General features: G+C 31.8%; 1 long non-coding RNA gene across 3 annotated transcripts; it reads left to right on the top strand.

The window, feature by feature from the left end:
- Positions 1–7,003: 7,003 nt before the first annotated feature.
- Positions 7,004–10,112, top strand: LOC120086815 (uncharacterized). Of its 3 annotated transcripts, none has more exons than XR_016532305.1 (3): positions 7,004–7,729; positions 8,667–8,826; positions 9,070–10,112. It is a non-coding gene; the product is annotated as an uncharacterized LOC120086815 (long non-coding RNA). The 3 variants fall into 3 exon arrangements; XR_005484335.2 differs by lacking the exon at positions 7,004–7,729 and having other exon boundaries at positions 7,736–8,826; positions 9,070–9,139; positions 9,673–10,112; XR_016532307.1 differs by lacking the exon at positions 7,004–7,729 and having other exon boundaries at positions 7,736–8,826; positions 9,070–9,803; positions 9,889–10,112.

Below are 10,112 nucleotides of genomic sequence, written 5' to 3'. Positions count from 1 at the left end.
GTAAAGAGCATTGGAATGCTATAGAAAGGGTTATGAAGTACTTGAAGAAAATCGAGAACCTAGGATTATATTATCAAAAGTTTTTCGTTGTCCTAGAAGGGTTCATCGATGCTGATTGAAGTTCCTTCTTGGATGATTCGAAGGCTACAAGTGGCTATATTTTTAATATAGCATGCAGAGCTATCTCTTGGAAATCCAAGAAACAGACTATTTTAGCCTAATCTACGATGGATTCATAAATGATAACACTAGCAGAAGCAGGCTGGCTTAAAAGTCTGCTATCAAAGATTTCCCCATGGGAAAAGCCAATACCAGCCATATTGATCCATTGCGATAGTACTGCAACAATCACAAAATTTTAGAACCATTATTATAACGGAAAGAGACGAAATATATGTCGTAAGCACAGTACAATTAGAGAGTTCCTCACTATTGGTACAGTTAGAGTAGATTACATAAGAACTGAAGAAAACTTGGCAGATCCTTTGACGAAAGGATTGACCAAAGAAAAAGTTTTCAAAATCTTGACTCATGCCTAAAGAGAGTTGAATCACTCTGAGAAAAACCCAACCTATAGACTGAAGATCCCAATAAAAAGGTTCAATGGGTAATAACTAATCACAAGTGACATAAAGTGAATCATGCTAAAATCTATACAGAGCCCTTTTTCTATGACCTAGAGTTTGAGCATGACATCCTGAAGCATAAGAAAGGTAGAACTTAGTTTTTAATGAGATATATACGTGATCTCAAGTGGGGTACCTAGCTACAGGAGTACTCATGATAGACTCACCTATGTGGATGGGAAGTGAAGGCCACTTCTTATGGAGTTCTTGGCAAACTCTCTAGAGCGTTCACTAAACTGGGATACACTTGCTAGACTTTAAAGTACGAGCTTTCGAACTACACCCTAATGATGCTGTGTGTGAGATGTTGTTAGAGATAGAGTTCAAAACCATGAGTTACTCTAGTTTAGTCTGAGTCATCTACATTATGTAAAGGTTTAAGTCATAAGACACCTTTACTTATGCACGGTATTGTATAGACTGATATTGCTCGATGAAAAATGCTTTTCTTATGTTTTTAAATTTTCAAGTGGGGGATTATTGGTGAAACTTTGAGTTTTTAAAAATAAAAGAAAAAAGAAGAAGAAGAAAAACTTGTCGAGAATTCCACATTACTTAGGTTTGAAAGAGGAGTCTCCTTCATATACTCTTACCTTAAGTTGTGGGTTTGGGCCTTAAGGGGTACCCATATTTTAGAGGGAGTGAGAAGATAGGCTAACTTGGGTATGGTGGACATCCCACACGCGCATGCCATCGCTGTCGTCTATCCAATCAGGCAAGGTGAGGCACACACGTGTGTGTGAGATTATTTTTTATTAAAAATATTTTTCCTTATTTTATTATTTTTAATGTCTTCATTCAATCCTCAAACACGTGTCGCGAGCCGGTCAGTCTTCTGCCCACAGTGCCCATTCCAGTCTTCCCACCCACGCCTTACACGTACATATGTTCTATGGCTGGGTGTGACTTTCTCCCCTACAATTTCACACTGCAGTTGGCCTTCGAGGCCTATAAAAGGTGCATGCCTTCAGAAATTTCAATACAACACATTCGATTTATTCTATTTCCTTCACTTACGTTTTCTGTTTTTCGAGCATTGAAGGGTGTGAGTTTTTCGGTCTGGTACTATGTAGCTCCGATCGAGATAATTTTTATATTCTGGGCTGTGTTTTATCAAGGAAACGACGTGACAATTTCGTAGAATTGCTAGCACACTTGGGTAGAACCGTGAAACGTCTTAAAGAAAGCGAGCACTGAGACTAAGTTTGTAATGAATTTCGATTTTACAGGTTCCATTCTTCTTAATATTACCGTTCGTGGTTCGTGACTACTTGTTGTTTTCAAATCTTGACTGTCGGAGGGTTACCAGATCCAACACTAATGACTAAGGTCACATTAGATCACAACCATTTAATTATGCATTTAGTTTCTAGTTTTAATTTTTTCTAAAAAAGGTTATGCGTGTTTTGTCTCCATTTCTAAGTTATGGTTGTCATCTTTTCTAAGCGAACATTGAACTCTTAGTCAAATTCTAAAAATGATAAGATTTTAAAAACTACTTTTTTTAATTCTCAAAAACCTAGCTTGAAAAATATATATATAAAAAATAAAGAATTCAATAGGTACAACTAGTAGTTAGAAGTAAAATTTTTAAAAATAAAATAAAAAAAACTCGATGAAACCTAAAATGTTAATGCAACAAATTGAATGAATTAATAAGTGATGATTTGACATAATGTGCCAAAGAAGAAGAGAATAGAAGAAAGACAAAAGTGTATTAATTCGATAAAATAAAGAAATATATGTGAAGAAAGTTCTAGAACAAAATAATTTTGAGTATTACCTAGATTTGATTGCTTTTAGTCTAGGGTTTTGGAATAACTTTAACATTTTGGGAATGATAAGGAAAGCTTAACTAAAGACTAAAGGTCAGCATCATCTCTCTATTTTATTTGGTTTCAGCTTTTGTTTATAGCCATCCTAAATGATTCAAATAAATAAATAAAAACCATACATAGGAAAACTTAACCTTATTTAAAATGAGTTCAAACTTATTAGATGATATAGAAGTTTTATATCTTAAAATCAATTAGTAATAAGAGGAATAATTTATATATCTTATAAAGATCGTAAAGTTTTTCATTCTTAATATGCCCTTTTGAGATGGTACTTCTTTAATTTTACCATTATTGGATCAGATCACTGCCTTTTTTTTTTAAACAAATATCCATTTAGGTTTCATGAGCTCTAATCTCATATTAAATAAACATGAGATTTCGTGTCAAAATCAATTAACAACGTCTCCTCAATATGATGTCTTTTTGGGTTCATCATTCTTAAATCGAGTCCCATAATGTCAAATCATCACTAATTAATATACATTTTTTTAGACAATCTTAATATTTATCTAGTACAAACTCTTTGATGGGACGATCGTCTAACACAACGATTTTCTTGACAGCTAAATATTATAGGATTTTTTCAAAAATTTTCTTATTTAAAGTGTGTGTCTAAGTATGTGTTTGAAATACCTTTAGTGTTTAATTTGAAAAAGAAGTGATTTTGAAAGAAAAATAAAAGTTTGGCAACTATTCAAAATGGATTTGAAAAGCTATTAACGTGTTTATTTTAAAGAATTGTTATCGAAAGTGTTTAAATGAAAATAAACTTTTGAAAAATATTTATTTTTTATGTTAATCCAAACCGACCAAAGTTGGCTAGACTCTAACTTATATGAAAAATATATATAATTTTTGGTAGTTATAAACAAAAGTACATGTAATAAATAAATAAAGAAGAAAAAAAATTAGGAGAAAGGTAGATTGAGGACCATATGGGGGTGGAGTTATTTGAGAAAAAGTCAAACAGTCCAATCTCCCATTTTTTATAGGGAAATTGCAGTAGGTATCAATTTTAAAATGGTATTTTCTGTGTAGATTCTAATTCAGTAAGTTTGAATTCTAAATTCTAAATTCCTATTTATTCATATGAGAAATTAGGCCATTTGGTAATTGTTGTTTCATAGGATCTTCTTTCTTTAGTTGTGGTAAAAATTTCACACATTTGTTCTGCAGCTCAGAAATTTATCTTCCTTTAATTTATTGTTCACTTTGATTTTTTCCTTCAAAAAAAAGGCTCAAAGACTAAAATGGTAGCTCTGCAATTTTTGTGTTCCCTAATTCTTCTACTATCTACTCTTTTTTATGAAGAAAAATACAGGGGAAGACGTAGATTTTGTTCTATTTTTTATGTTGACATATTATGTTATATTAATAAAAGAACCTGTAAATTTGCTCCTGTTTGAACAATTACATTGTGTATATCACGGATATAGTTGTCATTTGTTTTGATATAACTACAACAATGTATTATTTTAGTATATTAATGCATTGTTTAAACAGTTTTTTTAGTATATCACATATCAATTCAATGATCCGTCAAGAATCAAATCGTATCGAATAGTAATCAGATGACAATCTCAAAGTACTTAATATCAAATAACAATTGCATGATAAGCAGATAATAATCACAAAGTACTTCGTATCAAACAAGTATGATTAGCAATCAATAATATCTTGTAACCAGACCGTAATCACATAACAATTAATATCATTGACAATCAGAAAAAAAGTGATTTACATTTTAGGATAATGTAGTGGGGATTTTTCAAATTTAAATTTTAGGAAATGCTTGAAATGCACCATTCAAAATTTGCTATATTATATTATTGTAGTGTATCGATAAAGTGTCTACATCATTGTTAACAAGAAAAATAACATGTATAAAAGATGGTTCATAATATTCCTAATAAGTATAAAATAACAATCAATATCAAATAATAATAAGACAGCAATTAGATAGCAATTGGTATCATTAATAATCATCACCAAATAGTAATCAAACAACAATCAAATAGAAATCGATATCAAATAGTAATTAATCAATAATCAAATAGTAATAAATATCATTGACAATGAGTATCAGATTGTAAACAGACAAGAATTAGATAGCAATTGGTATAATTGGCAATTGGATGACAATCAATATCAAATTTTAATTTAACAACAATCAAATAGTAAATCAATATCATTAACAATTAGTATGAGATAAAAATCAGATAACAATCAATATGAAATAGCAATCACACAACAATCAAACAATAATCAGATAGTAATTGATAGCATTGACAATCAGATGGTAATAAAATGAAAATCAGACGACAATCAGATACAATCACGTATTTTTAACTGTGAGAGCATTTTGATGATCGGACTATTTTAATTAGACTGAACTTGTTATTTTGTCATTTCCTACAAAATTCATATATCCAAACTATGGACCTAATTTTACTATTATTTTTTTACAGGCTTACAACTGCCTCTTTTTTATTTTACATTCAGATGACAACTTGGAATAGAATTCTTCCACTATTGCACTTCAGATTCATGTAAGCTCTCCATCGCCAATCATCTCAATAAAGTTCCGATAAATTCTTTTTAATTTTCAAAAATTAAATTAAATTATAATCATCGTTTAAAATTTTCATCAAAGTCTCAAAATTTCGGCCCAAATTTGGATGTCCTTAATATTTTGATCGGAGAAATTTCGTTTTCCCCCAAGTTCGATGAAATTTTGAAATTTCTAAAATATTTTGATTCTCCCTATTTGGACGAAATTTTGAGATTTTGAGAAATTTTAACCTTTCAAGAAAATTTCGATTTTTTAGTTAACTATGTTAGCTCAGTTTAAGTTTTTTAATTTTATGGTTCTAATTACATACAATTTTATAGTTTCAAACGACAATATACTTTTTGACCATAGATTAAGTCTTTTTATGTGTTACTTTTTCTAATTTCTAAGTTTTCTCAATATTTAGCTTTATTATCGATCCAAAACCTTCATTTTTAAAGAAATTGAATTTGAAAAAACCACAAATTAAATTTGAATTGATTTGAGTTTCTTTTTTTAACCATCCAAAACTTTCATAATTTTCATATCATTTTACCTCTAATACCTAAACTTTATATTATTTTGTAATTATTTTTTATTTCTTTTTTAAATAATCACTACTATCATCAATATTTACATAGACATTTACAACAAACATCTAAATATCATCTTATTTTATAGAAATTATGATTAAAAATGATCAATTATAGTATAATGAAGTCATAATGAAAGTTTTATTAACTAATTATAACAATTTCCATTCATTTTCGTAATTTTTTCCAAAATTTTTATCGATATTTCCATAAAATCGAGACCTTAATATTTTCATCGACATCAATATTTCGAATCTTGATTATAAACTTTGTTAATTAACTCCCAATTCATATTTAAAAAAAAAAAATCCAAATCTTAAAAATAGGAAAAAATAATTTTAAAAATTTGTTTTGTTTTTGAATTTTTAACTAGTAATATTAATATGTTTCTTTAACAAAGTGACACACTGAGTGGAAATAAATTTCAAAACCATGAAAAAAATTTGATATTTTTATCCAACTGAGTAAATTATTTTATTAATCATAATTCTTGATCTTATATTCCTTGCCTTGTCCTTTTGTTTTTGTTTATCTTCAGATCAGATTCTATGGGCTCAAGGCATGTGACCATGTTTTTGGTCATGGAGAGAATATTTTCACCTAATTAATTATAAACGTTCTAATGTAGTTTTAATTATTATTGTCTTTTCTGTATTGATTTAGCATAATCTCTTTTCTTTTTCCTTTTTGTATTTTGTTGATATAAAAGATGGCTTGAAATCACATAAGTTACCTATGAAAGGAAGGAAAATGAACGACAGTGCAACATCTAGTCATTTCAATTTTCACGCTCAAGTCAATAAGGAGTCGAATGGAATCAAAGTAATGAAAGTAGTAAAGAGTATTTTCCAGTGTACCTCTCACAAGCTATCCCCTTAAAAAAATATAAGACTTATTTTGTAATGATGAGATAATTCATTAATTATGAGTCTCTAGAGCATCTTGAATAGTTACAAAATCGTGTCATTATTAGGGTGGTCACTGGTAATGATTATTGTCAAATGATTCCTCAAAATTCATACTTGTTTCCTTTGAGTTCACTTACCTTCAACTATTGTGTAGGTGTTTAATGAATCATTAAATACCTCTTTATTAAAGTATAGATACGATTAGGCCCATGAGAAATAGACACTACACTACCTCATTTAGACACAAGTTTAATTACTACAAGAATTTTGGGCTTTAATGTCGACTGGAAAAAGTGAAATCAGATGTATAATGTCGGTTTTGTTTTTTTTAAAAAAGTGGATTTTTAATGTCACTTTTAAACCGACATTGTAGGGATACCTTTAATGTCAGTTTTAAACTGACATTAAAGACCCGCTTAATTTATCTCACTTTCTATTTTTCCCCCATTTGTTTTTTCATTTCCCTCTTCATTCTCCCCCTATTTTCTTTTTCCTCTCATTCTCACACTTCTCTTTTCAGACCCTCTTCTTTCTCACTTCTCTCTTCCAAACCCTAGTCATACATCCGTCGATCGTGGGTGAAGAGGTTGTCGTGGTGTAGATTTGGCCTCTATGCAGGTCTAGTCGTCGTGCAACCCGCGCCGCTGCACCCAATCGCCCGCGTCTCATCAATCGCCCCGATCTACTGCGTGCCACCAGGTTCGTTCTTGGCCCAGATCTGCTCCGCGTCTCATTAGTCACCTGCGTTTCATTAGTTGCTCGGATCTGCTGCATGCTACGAGGTCCGTTCTTGGCCCAAATCTGCTCTGCGTCTCATTAGTCACCCGGATCTACTGTGCGGCGCCGCACCCAGTTGCCCACGTCTCATCTGTCGTTCGCGTGTCTCTGTCGTGCGCACCACCAAGTCCGTTCTTGGCCAGCTGTCGCCAACCCATGTCTGTTGTGGATCTCTGTTTGGGTCGTGCTACCATCGTTCGTGGGTGGATCTCATCTGTTGCATAAAAAAAAAAAAAAGAAAAAAGAAAAATGGGTGCAAGCCGACGATGAAGATATACAATCATCTTTTGGATGCATTACTGAGTGAAAACAGATTTCAAACCAGTGCAAGAATGATCGTGTTGATACTGCACACAAGCTATTTGTCGAAATGTTAAGGACTGCCTACCTAACGTGGTTAGCTATACGACTATGGTCTTTTCACTATGTAAAGCAGGTAAGATTGATTATGCTAGAGAGCTAGCGGGAAGATTCAATGCAAATGTCTAGATAGAATCCTTCAGCATAATGCAAATGTTTAGAACTATATGAAACGCTATTGTGCCTAGTGGAGATTACATCTAGTTTAGTTAGGGCATTTAGTCTTTAATTAATATTTGGATCTCGTCTATTGATTTATTGTTGGATGTTTAGATTTTGTTATTACTCCATAGAACTACATGTTGGATTTGTGATATGTTTCCATTTGTTAGGTATTTTATTCATTGTAAGCTTTTCTTCAAGTATTTATAGAAAGAGTCTAACTCTAAGGACACGAGTCCTGAAATATATCTCGAAATTAATCTTTAGAGTTCTCATTTCTTATTTGTTAGATGGTTGTTAAGAGTTCTCCTTTCTTATGCTAACTACTTGTGTTTGTTGGCTTTTGAAATCACTTCTTTCGGTAGATTTTGTGATTTATTGTGATATTTATTTAGATTGATGGAATTTAGAACTTTGCTGAGTTTTTGTTTTTTAGCTTTTCTTTTCATTGATAGGAACTGAGTCCATGAATCTGGAGGTATAAGAAATGACATGACGTGTTGGTGACGTAAATATAAAGTTCTTTTTTCTTTTTCCTCCTTTTGTTTTCTGATTGCTGAGGCTGATATTTACTCGAGCGGCCGTAGGGATTTCATTTCTTCACAGATAGTTTGCTCCAGTTGCCACATTCTTGTGATTATTCTTATTTGATTCAAGTGCTCAGAAGCAGTGTTAAATATAAAGCCTCTCATTCATATTCATTTCCATATTGTAAAGTATAACTCTTTTCAAAAGTAACCTCCGACCTCCGATTTGGCTTCTGTTCATATTCTTACTCTCATTTGATACTAACTGTTGTCACAAATAACACAATTCTTCTTATGCTAATATTCTTTTCTTCTTCCTCCAAGTCTCTTATGTTTTCAGGTTTCAATTATTGATAGAAATTTTGTACAATTGAGAGATATTTGACTGAATCAAGCTGGTGTAGCAGTGCTGTCTGGTTGCTGATGTGGTTGTTGATGTTGCTGTTGCTGCTGGCTGCTCCAACAGTTTGTAAAAATAGGTCGAGTATGTCTCACACTGTCACAATATCATTTATTGGACCTAACCTAATTGAAGTACAAACATCCAATGTGAGCCCATCTTCCCCATGTGAAAAGGGAAATAAAGAAAGAAAATAAAAGCCATAACTCAAATACCCCTTTGGAAGAGACATGGAAGGCATTGTCGTCATTTGCATGTCTCCGCTGCACGTGCCGTTAGGTTCGTTCTACCCTATATTTTTAATGATGTTGTTTGTGTATTTTTTAGGTATTCGGAATGGGTAGGGAGGAGATGGATTTATTGCAACAGCAAGGGATTCACATAAAAATTGTTCGTGGTAAGTACATTTTTGAATGCTTGCAGTTTTAAGAACAGTTTCTAAGTGTTTTCAAGTGACTCTAATGATATAGAAATTCCTGTTTGAGAAGTTATAGTGTGCTTATTTCTCTTCGGATCATATTGGATTAGAATGTAACACCCGTTTATGATTCAAGATGCTTGAGTTTGTGGGTTGCACTATGGTAGTTTGTGGGTTATTCATGCACTATGGTAGTTTTTGTGACAACTTTTGAGATTTGAAGTACATTGTGAGCTAAATTTTCTTATTGATGCATGTGTTCTTGAATATTCATTTTTTGGGAATTTTGATAGTTCTGTTGAGAACAAGTGGTTGTACAATATTTTTGGGAGTGTGTTTGTTTGAACAAGTTCAAAGTAAATTTTTGGTTTTGTTGTGGTAGCATCGCTATGTTGCCGAAAATTTTTCATCGACTTCGTATCTCATATTAGGTAACCAAGCTTCTCTTCTTCAAGATCTTGGAAAAGAAGATTCTCTCATTTATTCAACTATTGAGTTTTCTTGTTTTGCAGGTGCAACAAAGGAGTAAAGATTTGACATTGCAACCTCTTTATGTTTTTTCTTGGGGAACTCTATATCCAACACATTCACTATAAGAATTTTGCCTTTAATGTATCATTTATACACATTCCCAATAAACAAAGTTAGTTGAATATAAATTCTGATCACATTTTCACTTTCAATCATTTGTCTTAAATCTTTATTGTTTATGATCTTTTGAACAACAGTGGTTAGACAAAGATGCCTATAACCAGATAATGTTGAAGCTGGGAGGTCTATTCAAGAAGAATTATGAGGGATCTATACTTACCAAGTGGAGAGGGACAGTAAACTCATAATGTTTGTATTACTTGTAATTTTTGTTTTCAAAGCCTGAATTATTGTACGGCCTTTTAAATTATAATTTTATAGTAGAATTTGCGGATTAAATGTAATAGATTTACAATCCATA

The sequence above is a fragment of the Benincasa hispida genome, chromosome 9 (genome assembly GCF_027475165.1).
Source record: "Benincasa hispida cultivar pf3 chromosome 9, pf3_genome.v1.1, whole genome shotgun sequence".
NCBI lineage: Eukaryota > Viridiplantae > Streptophyta > Magnoliopsida > Cucurbitales > Cucurbitaceae > Benincasa > Benincasa hispida.
This window is presented reverse-complemented; position numbering and strand designations above follow the sequence as displayed.